Source organism: Mytilus trossulus, chromosome 7, assembly GCF_036588685.1.
Source record: "Mytilus trossulus isolate FHL-02 chromosome 7, PNRI_Mtr1.1.1.hap1, whole genome shotgun sequence".
Taxonomy (NCBI): Eukaryota; Metazoa; Mollusca; class Bivalvia; order Mytilida; family Mytilidae; genus Mytilus; species Mytilus trossulus.
The window spans coordinates 48,436,080-48,452,140 of NC_086379.1; positions in this window are offsets into that span (position 1 = coordinate 48,436,080).

The following is a 16,061-nucleotide window of genomic DNA, read 5'->3' on the forward strand; positions in this document are numbered from 1 at the left end:
TAAATAAGTAATTCATATCTAGGCTATCTGTATAAAAGAACATTTAGAAATTCAATTTTGTTAACATTTACGAAACTATGCAGGATTTCACTTCAAAAGCCATAATCAATTGAAACTTGCTTGTTATAAAGTTTAAATTCCTGCTGCAAATACGATATAAAAAGACCCGGCTCCACATGTGAAATCCGTCGTGTTTATGATGCAAATACAAATACGGTGATTAGTTAAATTTTATACGTCGCATAAGGAGGGCAGGCGATTATTGGAACATATCCGTCGTCATCTGTGAAACAGATATATCATAACGAACATCCAACTCGTGGTTTGAAAACAAGTTACGAAGGGTTGATGTTTACTTCACCACATGGGACTCTTATTTTTTATAGCTCCTTTGTGAGCAAAAACCCTCTGCCAAGAAAAATATGCTAGGAATACGAGCCCTTGAATATCGTAGCTACTGGGAAATATGTAGTTCGAATTAATGATACTACTGATGCATAGTTTTACACCTTGAATTAAATTTCTACTTTATCAGTGAGGCTTGGTTGAGAACTAAAAATATCACAATCATGTATCGTTAATTTTTTGTAGTTAACGTTATATATTGTAGAATTTGCGTTTTGTTTTAAGTTTTCATCATTAGATAATTATTTCAAGTGCTTTGAACGAAGTTTCTGAATTTCAGAAACATTTCAATATTGCAGGATAAATCAGGATTATTGAATGAACAGATTCACAATTGTGAATGCTGTTGGGGTTCTTGAATAGTTTTTGCTCAGTCTTTCATTTTCTTTGATGTGTTTGGTAGACTGCTGGTTTTCTTTTTGTCCTTTTTGTGTTTGTTTTATGTCATGATATTATAATTGTCATTTCGTTTTTCACTGTTAAGTTTGACTTTACCTTTTGTATCTTCCGTCTGTCTTTCTTAAAATTTGAAGAAATAGATGAAACATTAATAGTTTTGTTTGGCTCGTTAGCATCTGAATGTGTCTGCATAGCCACAATTAATTATGCAGGTTTACAATTTTTCATAAAAATATTTATAATACTAACACATCAAAATGTTATGATATGAAGCTTGCGATAGCTAGGATATTATATGAGTATGCATTATTACGTTTCCTCTAAACTCTACACACATCTTTAAATGTATATTAACTATTTAATATAATTTTAGACTAAATATAGGCAACAGTAATATACCGGTTTTTCAAGTAAAAGTAATTAAATTTTTTCAGAAAGCCTTTTTCCAACTAATCACGTCAGACGGTTTAGCCTGGATATTCATTATTATACCTATTTCTTTCTCGTTGGTCATTTATTAAACTTACACCTTTTAATGTTCATTTAAATTGAATGCTGGAATGTTCCAATTGTCTAAATTACAATCATGTCGTCGTTACCTGAAATGTGACCTACCGAATTAACCTCACCACTAGTTTTGTACTCACATGAGCAACATAACAGTTGCTACATGTGGAGCAGGATCTGCTCACCATTTCCGGAGCGTCCAAATTTATCCTAAAGTTTTTGGCTGGGCTCTTTTACTTAGTCTAGTTTTATTTTCTTTGTTGTGTTTTATGTACTGTTTTCCTTTTCTTCGTTTTTTGTTTTTTGCCATGGCTTTAGTTTGGGTTTGAACTACATGTATGGTTTGCATAAACCTTATTTATACTGCAACTACCTGTGTTTATTTCCTAAATATAGTAATATAGCTATATTTTGTATAATGTCAATTTTGTCATGGAATACTTTCTCCTCAATCAGGCCAGGGGTCCATTAAGGGATGAAAATAAGTTTGAATATTGTGTTACAATTTAAATAGCTATGAATTTATTTAATTAAGTTGCAGTATAAAAATATTAGGTCAATAGTAGAAAAATATCAACTTTTTTGTACTCGATGCAAAACTGTGGAAGGGCTCGGTAGAACCTCGCCCTTCCCAAGTTTCTCAGCCTCATAAAACAAGTTGATATTTTTCTGACATTGACCTAATATTGTATATGTATCTTACACCTCTCGAGATCCCCTTTTCTGAAATTATATGAAATTTAACAATTATAAACATGTCAACCATTTAAAAACTGCCAATCACTTACACAAGTAACACATAGCACATCTTCTGATAGCTAGTTATAGTCGCCGTCAGCTAAAATTCGTAGCGGTTATCGGTAAAAATAATCTAAACTATCAACCGCGTTCTCTCGAGATATAGTTTTTCTCATTCCATTCATAAATCGCAAAAAGAAAAACCACTATTGACCTACCTTTTAAGTGATCGCACTGTAATAATCCTGACTTTCACATTTTCCAGAATGTTTTCCATTGTAATTCCGCCATCTTCGTTTCTATGAGGATCATTTGTTTACATGTGAAATTCGTCATTTACGCAGTTTCCTGAAATGTTCATTGATGTGATACGGTTTCCCGCGCTTTATGCAAATGTTATGAAATTGAACTCCAGGGGAACACTTCCGGAAAAAACAATGGCGGATTCCACCATTGAAAATAGTCTTGGAAAATGTGAAGGTCAGGATTATCACAGTGCAATCACTTAAAAGGTAGGTCAGTGGTGGTTTTTCTTTTTGCGATTTATGAATGGAATGTGAAAAACTATATCTCGAGTGAACGTGGTTGATAGTTTAGATTATTTTAATTGATAACCGCTACGAATTTCAGCTGACGGCGACTATAGTTCATGAGAATGTATGTTTTTCATTGAATCCTCCTAATCATTTGATACAAATGCGAAAGCAAAACAGACACGTCTTATAATAGACAATAGCTTAAATTCACTTCATTAAATTAGTTGTCTCTATGTTAATCGTGCATATATTCTTTTATAATGAAATCGACTGCATATACATCATATTTTCAATGTACCTTGTGAAAAATTGTCATTCATGAATGCGCTGTGCATATCAAATGGGTTACTGTTCGTAGTCTGAATATGAAGCGACAATATTTAAATGTCGTGAGGCATCTTTTTATGCTTTATGTATTCTTATATAGAATTAAGAGAATAAAAAAATTATCTTTTTAAAAGGCAGAAATAAGGAAGCGTATTGTCAATAAATGACAATAAGTTTATGTATAATGTGAAAATAAATAGGAAGAGGAAATAGTAAAAGCGTGACACTCAATATCCAGTGCTGAAATAATATGAAAATTTTTACTTATGGAATTGAAGTGATCTGTTTGTCTGTAAATTTTAGTTCTAAATTGTCCTTTTCTGTCCTTTTCTAGGTGTTAATTTTAGTTCTAAATTGTCCTTTTCTGTCCATTTCTAGGTGTTAATTTTAGTTCTAAATTGTCCTTTTCTGTCCATTTCTAGGTGTTAATTTTAGTTCTAAATTGTCCTTTTCTGTCCATTTCTAGGTGTAAATTTTAGTTCTAAATTGTCCTTTTCTGTCCATTTCTAGGTGTAAATTTTAGTTCTAAATTGTCCTTTTCTGTCCATTTCTAGGTGTTAATTTTAGTTCTAAATTGTCCTTTTCTGTCCATTTCTAGGTGTAAATTTTAGTTCTAAATTGTCCTTTTCTGTCCATTTCTAGGTGTAAATTTTAGTTCTAAATTGTCCTTTTCTGTCCATTTCTAGGTGTAAATTTTAGTTCTAAATTGTCCTTTTCTGTCCATTTCTAGGTGTAAATTTTAGTTCTAAATTGTCCTTTTCTGTCCATTTCTAGGTGTAAATTTTAGTTCTAAATTGTCCTTTTCTGTCCATTTCTAGGTGTAAATTTTAGTTCTAAATTGTCCTTTTCTGTCCATTTCTAGGTGTAAATTTTAGTTCTAAATTGTCCTTTTCTGTCCATTTCTAGGTGTAAATTTTAGTTCTAAATTGTCCTTTTCTGTCCATTTCTAGGTGTTAATTCTAGTTCTAAATTGTCCTTTTCTGTCCATTTCTAGGTGTAAATTCTAGTTCTAAATTGTCCTTTTCTGTCCATTTCTAGGTGTAAATTTTAGTTCTAAATTGTCCTTTTCTGTCCATTTCTAGGTGTAAATTTTAGTTCTAAATTGTCCTTTTCTGTCCATTTCTAGGTGTAAATTTTAGTTCTAAATTGTCCTTTTCTGTCCATTTCTAGGTGTTAATTTTAGTTCTAAATTGTCCTTTTCTGTCCATTTCTAGGTGTTAATTTTAGTTCTAAATTGTCCTTTTCTGTCCATTTCTAGGTGTAAATTTTAGTTCTAAATTGTCCTTTTCTGTCCATTTCTAGGTGTAAATTTTAGTTCTAAATTGTCCTTTTCTGTCCATTTCTAGGTGTTAATTTTAGTTCTAAATTGTCCTTTTCTGTCCATTTCTAGGTGTTAATTTTAGTTCTAAATTGTCCTTTTCTGTCCATTTCTAGGTGTTAATTTTAGTTCTAAATTGTCCTTTTCTGTCCATTTCTAGGTGTAAATTTTAGTTCTAAATTGTCCTTTTCTGTCCATTTCTAGGTGTTAATTTTAGTTCTAAATTGTCCTTTTCTGTCCATTTCTAGGTGGTAATCTAAATTGTCCTTTTCTGTCCATTTCTAGGTGTAAATTTTAGTTCTAAATTGTCCTTTTCTGTCCATTTCTAGGTGTTAATTTTAGTTCTAAATTGTCCTTTTCTGTCCATTTCTAGGTGTTAATTTTAGTTCTAAATTGTCCTTTTCTGTCCATTTCTAGGTGTAAATTTTAGTTCTAAATTGTCCTTTTCTGTCCATTTCTAGGTGTAAATTTTAGTTCTAAATTGTCCTTTTCTGTCCATTTCTAGGTGTAAATTTTAGTTCTAAATTGTCCTTTTCTGTCCATTTCTAGGTGTTAATTTTAGTTCTAAATTGTCCTTTTCTGTCCATTTCTAGGTGTTAATTTTAGTTCTAAATTGTCCTTTTCTGTCCATTTCTAGGTGTTAATTTTAGTTCTAAATTGTCCTTTTCTGTCCATTTCTAGGTGTTAATTTTAGTTCTAAATTGTCCTTTTCTGTCCATTTCTAGGTGTTAATTTTAGTTCTAAATTGTCCTTTTCTGTCCATTTCTAGGTGTTAATTTTAGTTCTAAATTGTCCTTTTCTGTCCATTTCTAGGTGTAAATTTTAGTTCTAAATTGTCCTTTTCTGTCCATTTCTAGGTGTTAATTTTAGTTCTAAATTGTCCTTTTCTGTCCATTTCTAGGTGTTAATTTTAGTTCTAAATTGTCCTTTTCTGTCCATTTCTAGGTGTTAATTTTAGTTCTAAATTGTCCTTTTCTGTCCATTTCTAGGTGTAAATTTTAGTTCTAAATTGTCCTTTTCTGTCCATTTCTAGGTGTTAATTTTAGTTCTAAATTGTCCTTTTCTGTCCATTTCTAGGTGGTAATCTAAATTGTCCTTTTCTGTCCATTTCTAGGTGTAAATTTTAGTTCTAAATTGTCCTTTTCTGTCCATTTCTAGGTGTTAATTTTAGTTCTAAATTGTCCTTTTCTGTCCATTTCTAGGTGTAAATTTTAGTTCTAAATTGTCCTTTTCTGTCCATTTCTAGGTGTTAATTTTAGTTCTAAATTGTCCTTTTCTGTCCATTTCTAGGTGGTAATCTAAATTGTCCTTTTCTGTCCATTTCTAGGTGTAAATTTTAGTTCTAAATTGTCCTTTTCTGTCCATTTCTAGGTGTTAATTTTAGTTCTAAATTGTCCTTTTCTGTCCATTTCTAGGTGTTAATTTTAGTTCTAAATTGTCCTTTTCTGTCCATTTCTAGGTGTAAATTTTAGTTCTAAATTGTCCTTTTCTGTCCATTTCTAGGTGTAAATTTTAGTTCTAAATTGTCCTTTTCTGTCCATTTCTAGGTGTTAATTTTAGTTCTAAATTGTCCTTTTCTGTCCATTTCTAGGTGTTAATTTTAGTTCTAAATTGTCCTTTTCTGTCCATTTCTAGGTGTTAATTTTAGTTCTAAATTGTCCTTTTCTGTCCATTTCTAGGTGTTAATTTTAGTTCTAAATTGTCCTTTTCTGTCCATTTCTAGGTGTTAATTTTAGTTCTAAATTGTCCTTTTCTGTCCATTTCTAGGTGTAAATTTTAGTTCTAAATTGTCCTTTTCTGTCCATTTCTAGGTGTAAATTTTAGTTCTAAATTGTCCTTTTCTGTCCATTTCTAGGTGTTAATTTTAGTTCTAAATTGTCCTTTTCTGTCCATTTCTAGGTGTTAATTTTAGTTCTAAATTGTCCTTTTCTGTCCATTTCTAGGTGTTAATTTTAGTTCTAAATTGTCCTTTTCTGTCCATTTCTAGGTGTTAATTTTAGTTCTAAATTGTCCTTTTCTGTCCATTTCTAGGTGTAAATTTTAGTTCTAAATTGTCCTTTTCTGTCCATTTCTAGGTGTTAATCTAAATTGTCCTTTTCTGTCCATTTCTAGGTGTAAATTTTAGTTCTAAATTGACTTTTCTGTCCATTTCTAGGTGTTAATTTTAGTTCTAAATTGTCCTTTTCTGTCCATTTCTAGGTGTTAATCTAAATTGTCCTTTTCTGTCCATTTCTAGGTGTAAATTTTAGTTCTAAATTGTCCTTTTCTGTCCATTTCTAGGTGTTAATTTTAGTTCTAAATTGTCCTTTTCTGTCCATTTCTAGGTGTAAATTTTAGTTCTAAATTGTCCTTTTCTGTCCATTTCTAGGTGTTAATTTTAGTTCTAAATTGTCCTTTTCTGTCCATTTCTAGGTGTTAATTTTAGTTCTAAATTGTCCTTTTCTCTCCATTTCTAGGTGTTAATTTTAGTTCTAAATTGTCCTTTTCTGTCCATTTCTAGGTGTTAATTTTAGTTCTAAATTGTCCTTTTCTGTCCATTTCTAGGTGTAAATTTTAGTTCTAAATTGTCCTTTTCTGTCCATTTCTAGGTGTAAATTTTAGTTCTAAATTGTCCTTTTCTGTCCATTTCTAGGTGTAAATTTTAGTTGGAAGCATACTGACATGCATCTCTGTTTAAAGTATGTTTCTTTCATTTTCCTTTTTTTGCATCTCTGTTTAAAAATTATTTTTCTTTCATTTTCCTTTTTTTGCATCTCTGTTTAAAAGTATTTTTCATTCATTTTACTTTTTTTTGTGCGTTTCAAAATGACGTGAACTTAACCTTTAATTTATAAACTAAATTTTTGATTACTCTGTTTTATTTTTAGATATGTGTTGAATAAAGAGTGTTTTATGCTACCTTCCTTGTTAAGTACATTACATTTTAAGTTTCTGTTAAATAATTACCAATTACTTCCTTTTTATTTGGAGTGTAACTATTTAGAAGATTGTCATGGTCATTTTCGTTCTTGTTGGTATGTAATCGTAATTAAGTTTTTAAGATAGTATTTTAATTAAGATTCTGATAAATTATTTGATATAGCAAAGTTTCTGAATATTGTTGATACGATTCTCTTTCAAAATTCTTATGTGTTTCCCTAAAACCTTAACATAAGTAAGGTAAACTACTAACAATGTTCATGTTAAGATGTTCTGTCTATACTGTTTAAGTATTATAATCAGAGATAGAGGAGATAATACCAAAGAGATGTTATTTCTATAAAAAAAAAATAACAATGCAAAATATGAAAAATAAATTTGAACGGCATCACGGAAAATATTTTACAAATGAGATTAAAGTGCTTTCTGTAATTCTAGCGAACATCATTTATTTACATTAAGTCAAAAGCTATTTCAAAGTTGGTATACGTAATACCTGCATTGCTAAACATATCCCATTCGAGATTAACTTAGATCACTTTATTGTTTTATGATTTCGTGTGGAATTGAAACACATTTTTAAATAATTACATTAGATGTATGTTTCATTATAATACTTTATTCTGATTGGCTAACTGCACATCACGTGTTATTCCTTAAGCAATTGCATTACTCAGTAAAACTTTTCATTCATGATGACACGAGGTCCCACAATAAAGTGCACAGGTGAATTAAATAAAACAATTATAAAATGCGTGTTTTCATGATCATAGCTATAAAATGTAATTATAAGTATTGAATGCTTCTTTTTGTAACTTCATAGGGTTGTAAAAGCGTTGACCGTGCGCACATTTTTAGAATGAAGCGCTTCCGCGCTTCATATAAAATGTACTTCGGTCAACGCTTTTACACCCCAATGAAGTTACAAAAAGAAGCATTCAATTCTTAAGTTATATTCACATGTTTGACTTAATATGATATTACGTACATCTTCATTCCTTTAATATTCTATTTGAAAATCAGTTGTGTGAAACACCCTGGTAGTGGCTTGATAATAGTTGTTACTTACAGATCTTATTCAATATGGTGCTGAAAGGGTTTTACATCTCCTGGGGGGAAAAGCTGTTTTAGATTTCTTATAAAATTTAGAATGGAAATAGGGAATGTGTCGAAGAGACAATAACCCGACCAAAGTGCAGAAAACAGCAGAAGGCCACTAATGGGTATTCAATACAGCGAGAAAATCCCGCACCCGGATGCGTACTTCAGCTGGTTCAAAACAAAAATGTGTACTAGTTGGTCCGGGAATCCAGTCACCGTTATCGTATTTTGATTTTCGTTGTCCACGAATATAGTCCCTAGCGTGGATAGTGTGTACTTGCCAATTTTTGTTTGTACCCCTTCCAAATTTATGTTTTCCTCTTTTATGCAACAAATAGAAAGCAGGAGGATAAAATTACACTGTAAAATAATTTGGGTTATGAATTCTAAAGTAAGGTAGTCATTTGGTCCAGCTGAAACAGTTTTAAATTAGAATTTCGGAATTTGTCAAAAACATTTCAAGACCCCTTAACCATAAAATTGTCCATATTTTGGGTTAGAGCTGATGAAGTTTTCTATAATTTTGATATAATTTGTCTCAAAAGTAGTACAACACACTGTTAAAATATTCTTCAGAAAGCGCAGATGAGATTTTTAAATTTTCTTATTTTGTCTTATAGAAATGCCCTACAAAACAAATGTGTTCTCGGACCAGTTCAGTGATAATGGACGTCATACTAAACTCCTAATTATGTAAAAGAAACAAAAATTTAAAATCATACAAGACTAACAAAGCCAGAGGCTCTTTACTCGGGACAAAGACATCCGTGTCCGATGTAAGAATAGGTAACCAAAGAAACTAAACAAAATGACAATGATAGAAAAATAAACAAAAGACTACTAGCAGTTACTGACATGCCAGTTACAGACCTCAATTGAACTGATTTAAAGAATATGTCTTCAGCATATAAATATCAAGCACAATCCCTCCCGTTAGGGGTTTAGTATCATACTATTTACGCTTTGAAAATTGCCATTAAAGAGAACTGTTTGAAACATATTTGGATAATTCTAACACCGTTGATACTTTCTAAGACAAAACTTTGTGTAAGGTGAAAGCCAAAATATATTAAAAAAAATACAAATTCCTATTGTGGCATTGTATTTATCAAATATAGTGAAACATTATTTTGTACATGTTTTTTTTATTCAATGAAACAAAACCAAATAAATTAGCAAGAGGATCAAGAAGTAACATTTTTTTAATTATCATAATCACCGTGTAAAACGCCACATGCGGGGTGTCGGCTATGTTTGACATGGGGTGGCAATTTTGAAGCGACAAAAAAGTAACACGGTAAGTTCAAGCATCAAAATTTCTTATTTTAAGAACTCTCAATACCATATAATGTATTGCACGGAAGGAACCGCAACGTAATCTATTTCCTGAAAGCAGAAGCAATCGTTTTCAGTGCTCAGTTTTCTCAAACACCTCGCCCTAGTTTTCCGTGTTGCAGATTTGAGGCTTAATATGCAAATTTCGGTATAAAAAACTAATTTACACAACTACCTCCGTATTATTTATATAGAATAGTATTCCTCTCATGGACTTCTACCACATACCAGTTTCTTAGTTAAAATTAATTGGTTTTAAAACTATTATTCATCAAAATATAAAGTGTCGCTCGGGGTGCCAGATTTTGCATGTCAAGGGGTAGAGGCTTGTCATTAAAAAAAGAATACATTTTCTTATAAATCGGTCTCTGTCTGATACTTTTTAATTCAAACACACCTACACTGTTATGATGACAAATTACAAACTTAAGGTATGTCATTTGGTCCATATTTTAGTCTTTTAAGTAATGTGCATTTTTATTGATAAACATAGCAAATAGAGCCTCAAAGTAGAAAAATAATATTGTATATGAATAGAAGTGAAATGTTATTTGTTTTATATCATACCTTTAAATAACAAAAATATTGACAAATGCACGCAAGAATATGAAAATTACACGTATGAATGAAGAAGGGTGTACCCGATTTATTATCAAATCATTAATGATTTAAATTAAGTTGCATAGGAATACAATTAATGAAATGCTTTGAACAGACCAATCTGATGTTATTCTATTTAACATGAATCTGACTGTTTCCAGGAAAAAAGCGAAATATCGTCTAGAGGAAATGTATTGTCTTTTACCATTTAGATAAATGATAGAAATTCAGCAGCCAAATTAACTTTTTTTTTTTAAATTTAATAGCTGTTTTGAAATAATTTAAATTGTAGTATCATTGTCTTCAGGATTACTTGAAGTTGTGTTGTCATTCGATGAAAACGATGCCGGTGAGTGTTTCTTTGGAGAGATTATTCTAATTCTTTTTAGAGTGATGCATTTTTGCGGCGTGCACGAGTGCTTTTTAGATGAACCTGGTGATGAAGTATGATGCAGTTTGGCTGGTGGAGGTTTCGGGCAGATCTTATATTGAGAACTATTTTGTGATTTTCCACCAGGTTTTGGTTTATTGAGCCATAGCCTTGACTTTTGTCTGACCATGGTAAACTGTAAAGGAAAAGAAATCATTTACCAGCTTTAAAATTTAATATTTTGAGCCATTTTGTACTATGAATGAAATCAAAAGCATATTTTTATAAGACTAAAACAGGCAAAATGAAGTAACCTTATTTTGTCATAGTATAGGCGTTGTGTCTGAAATAAAATGTATCATATGAAGACTAATTTACATGCAAATATATCTTTTTTATGACAAGCCTCTACCCCTTGACATGCAAAATCTGACACCCCGAGCGACACTTTATATTTTGATGAATAATAGTTTTAAAACCAATTAATTTTAACTAAGAAACTGGTATTTGGTAGATGTCCATGAGAGGAATACAATCCTATATAAATAATACGGAGGGTAGTTGTGTAAAGAAGTTTTTTATACCTAAATTTGCATATAAAGCCTCAAAATCTGCAACACGGAAAACTAGGGCGAGGTGTTTGAGAAAACTAAGCACTGAAAACGACTGCTTCTGCTTTCAGGAAATAGGTTACGTTGCGGTTCCTTCCGTGCAATACATTTTATGGTACTGGGAGTTCTTAAAATAAGAAATTTTGATGCTTGAACTTACCTTGTTACTTTTTTGTCGCTTCAAAATAGCCACCCCATGTCAAACATAGTCGACACCCCGCATGTGGCGTTCTACACGGTGATAATGTAAGAAAAATAATACAATCCAAGTCTGTGCAAAAAAATGCATGGTCTCCTTTACATGTAAAACTTCCTTAAATATTGTTTCATACTTTCTAATTTGATGAAAATAAAATATTCATATGGTACGAGCAAAGTTATGCTTGTCTTTAAGGCTAATTGCTTAACAAGTAAGTCATGATACATATTTATTGAAGCGAAAAAGGATTAAAAAGTCTGAAAATTATAGAAAAAAAGTGTGTGAGAGAGTGAGAACAATCAATTACTCAGCAACACAAAGTGTATACTGCTATATTTTCTATATCTAACTCTTTAACGCGCTTGTCAGGTGACAGTGTATAGGAGTATGTACAATCTTGATTTTTGAAAAAGTAAAAACGATCAAAAGGCAAATTACTATTATAATAACAAAACGTTTTACAGGAAACTTACTTGCTTTAACAGCAATTGTGAAAAAGTCGGTGAATTTAGATGCACAAGAAACTCATGTAGTTCATATAAAAGATAGCAGATTAAAATTTTAAAGATATTTGAATTCTTAATGTAAACAATATCTAAAATTAAAATATAAGGACATATAACTAACTGTACCTATAAATAACAGCTCCATCCGAGAGACAGAGAGGAAATATAAAGGATTCATTTTTTCATAATAATTTAAAAAAGAGGCAAAATACAACTAACTGAAGACAAAACCTGAACTTTTTTTACTACCAGTTCATGTGGAACAATTAGGATATACATCTTAATCTCAAAGCTAACTAAGAAATATATCAAGAATTCAAGTTGAATATGTGAAAACATATACTGTTCTTTTTGTCGATGTATGCGCTATTTGCAGTAAAAACACAGGTTTGCGAATTGAGTAACAAAAATTAATAGATTGTTAGATGCCAAATTGTGTTTCTTTTTTTGAAATTGTTATTTGTTTTCAGATTATATTACAATGTTGATTGCTGTACCAAAAACTATGTTTGCTTTGTTCACACATGATTGTCAATAATAGTATTCCATGAGACTATGTCATACAAGTGAGAGGTTTAGGTAGCTATGAAACCAGATTGAATCCACCCTATTCAACATAAGGAAGTGTCAATACCAAATCAGGAATATGACAAGTGTTTTCTATCTATTTGTTATGTTTAAGCTTTTTAATTTTCAATTTTTAACTTTCCGTTTTAAATGTCCCTTAAAGTTCTGTATTTTCGTTATTTTACCTTTTACACTTATCACTATACACTACCCTCATAATGACCTGTAGACTTCTTCAGAAAATCGAGTCCTATGAATGCCTTTCTGATTTGAAATGAAATTGATCTTAATAAGAATCCTTTTTTTTTTTAAATCATCATATTACTTAAAATGGACATATTTATCATATAGTTTATAGCTGAGTTTGATAAACTGTCATCGAATGATTCCAATTGAACATTTATGAAAACGTTATGAATTTTCACAAAATAGTACATGCCATTATAAACTTTTATGACAAGGAAATAATCATGCTTTTGTAACTTTTTATAATCCCACGATAGAAATCTTAAATACAAACAACTTTTGTACTTACTTGCAGAATACTTCCTTTTATATGTATTTATTAAATTATATAATTTATGCGGTGAAATTTAAGGACGACTGAATTTTTTTTACCGATAAATATACAATATACGCAATCAACCTTTAAATAACAATTATGGGTCTTATGTTCTGGAGAATTCCCTTTACTATAAATATATTATCTTCATTTCCATGTTCTGAGTATAAATAAATGCCTTTTATAACCCTTACAAAGTGGAAAAGTAATTTATTAACACGAAGAAAGAAAATAATCAAAAGAATTCTATGGCTAAAAGTGTCAAAAACAAATAATGTCAGAGAAAGTTATATTATAACAATGATAAATTAAAACTATGACGGCTGAATTTATAAATTTGATGATTTCTCAAAGAAATTCTTATCCATTATTGTATAATGTCTTATTACAAGATTATAAATAAAGGCAACAGTAGTATATTCGAAATTCATAAATCGATTAAAAAAAAAAACACAAAAAAAACCTCACTTTTATCCATTTTCTATGTGTATATCCAGGAAATGATTTCATCCATTTTATCCTGTGCTTGATATTCATATGATAAAGACATAATCTTTCGTCCATTATCACTGAACTATACATTTTTCTTTAGGGGCCAGCTGAAGCACGCCACCGAGTGCGGGATTTTCTCGCTTCATTGATGACCTATTGGTGGCCTTTAGCGGTTATCTGCTCTTTAGTTTAAACATATTTGTTTATAGTGGATTGGGAAACAAGTTTTACAAGTTTAATATATTAATCCCTTTCCACTTTTCGGGTGCGAGTGCTGCCTTGTAGCGGCATTAGCCTACTCTTTTTCGAAATCTACAAGGGTGTCTTTAACGTGCAAGAGATATGGCTCTCTCTTAACACGGGTCAGTCATTTATCGTCCCCGTCCGACGGACTATCTTCGTTTCCTCAAGACCATACTCGCAAATGGTGTCAAGGGAGAGCCGAAAATTGAGTTCCTGAAATTTTCATCCCAAACGGGAATCGAACCAGGAACCTTTGTGTTAGTAGTCTGATGCACTAACCACTACACCACGGCTCTCTGCTCTTTGGTCGGGTTGTTGTCTCTTTGACACATCCCCCATTTCCACTCTCAATTTTATACCATTTATAATGTTATACACATATACTGTAATATTCATTGCAGTGGCAATAACATTTCAGAACATTTCTTCTATTTAAAATTCATATTATGAGGGAACTTCTTCTTCGTGGCAGATGCACTCATAGTGTCTTTTTATCGGAAATAAACACATTTATTCTAAAACCAGTTGTTGGCATGATACGGGTTATGTTCTCTTCATTTATTTTATGACAGACTGATTCTAAACCCCTACAGGCAAGGAGAATGCTTGATTTTCATATAATGATAGCATAATCTTTTGAAAAGGGGAATTCGTGAAACAGACAGAGACCCAACCAAAGAACAGAAAACAGCCATATCCAACCAAAGGATCTTAAAATATAAACTCATCATAGATATCAGGATTACATTTTATATTGATGCCAGACGCGCGTTTCGTCTACAAAAAAAACACCTTTTCAGTGACGCTCGAATCAAAAAATTGTTTAAAGGGCCAAATAAAGTAGGAAGTTGAAGAGCATTGAAGACCAAAAATTCCTAAACTTTTTGCCAAATACAGCTAACCTGGACCTCAGCGGGAAAATTCCGAAAAAGTTTATGATTTTAAATTTCATTCAGAATTGCACAAACTATTTCCTATTCCGTTTTTTAAACTTGATCTTTTTTCCCCACAATCAATTCTTAAATGATACAGCTTAAAATAATATGTATTACATGGTGCATTATCTAAGGTTTTGATCCTTACAATACACAATATGAAACTATGCATTGTTCAATTTAATAAATGTATATAGGTAACATACAGAAATAACCACTGTCATCTAAATTTCAACAATGATTAGAACGCTTAAACAAAAATTCCAACACAGCTTGCGAGCAATTCAACCTTTTAATCGTTCTGCAGTTCTGTTCATTTATATTGTATAGTAACGATAAAGATATGAAATCAACGAAGATAGCATAAAAGAGTAAAAGCTGACATAGAAAAAATGGCAGTAAAAAACCTCATGTCATCACTGAAGCCAATATTGCCACATTGCATACAAGGACAGCTCCAGGCATCAGCCTCTAGCAGCAAAGGTTGTAAATATGAAATATTTATATATCGATAACATTACTTTGAGTCGAAACCTATATTAGAATAAGATAAATCTTGTTTTTATACTAAGAAAGACTATTTGTTTTATTTAAATTGCGTAAATTAATAATTCTAGTAAATAATATCACCTAGCGCCAGCTTTGAAAAAAACAAATTGTTATCTAGTCAAAAACATGAAAGAAAATGAGTTTTTATAATTATGATATTGAGAGTACTGCTGTACATAGAACATAAACATATGTTGGATTAGAGTTAGAACCTGTTTTTATTGAGTAACCCTTCCATAAAATAAACTGGTATGTTTTAGGTATATTAGACTTTGATGACGATGTCAAGAGATGGGTAGTTATAGGGATTTGTTTGAACAGTGTCTTGACTCCAGCATTGAGAAAATATGTCACTCCTATTGTTGACCAGATGTATAAATCATTGGTTAAACAATACAATATTGATAATCAACAGTTTAAAAATTATCTGAACAAATACCCACCAACAAATACGATGCTAAACTATGAACAAATCAATGACAATAAAAAGCGTTATCGTCGACAGACGTCGATATACGACTATAATGTTAAAAATCCTGTTGACCTATCCAAGCTTTTCCTACAGACTCACATGGCCGAATACGTAGCATTTGATGAATCATGCGATGCGTCAGCATTACTAGCGATAATTATAAATATTGATCAGTTTCCTTTACCTGTTCAAGAGGATGCCATTAAGGTATGTGTTATTAAATATATATCGCAGAAAATTAAGGATATATTTAATCGCTATGTTTGTTACAGATTTGATGGATTGCTGTCAACGTAAAATCTCTTGGACACAACCCTGTTAATTCCGATAAGTCACCATACGAAGTTAGATTGAAACAACTAATATCATT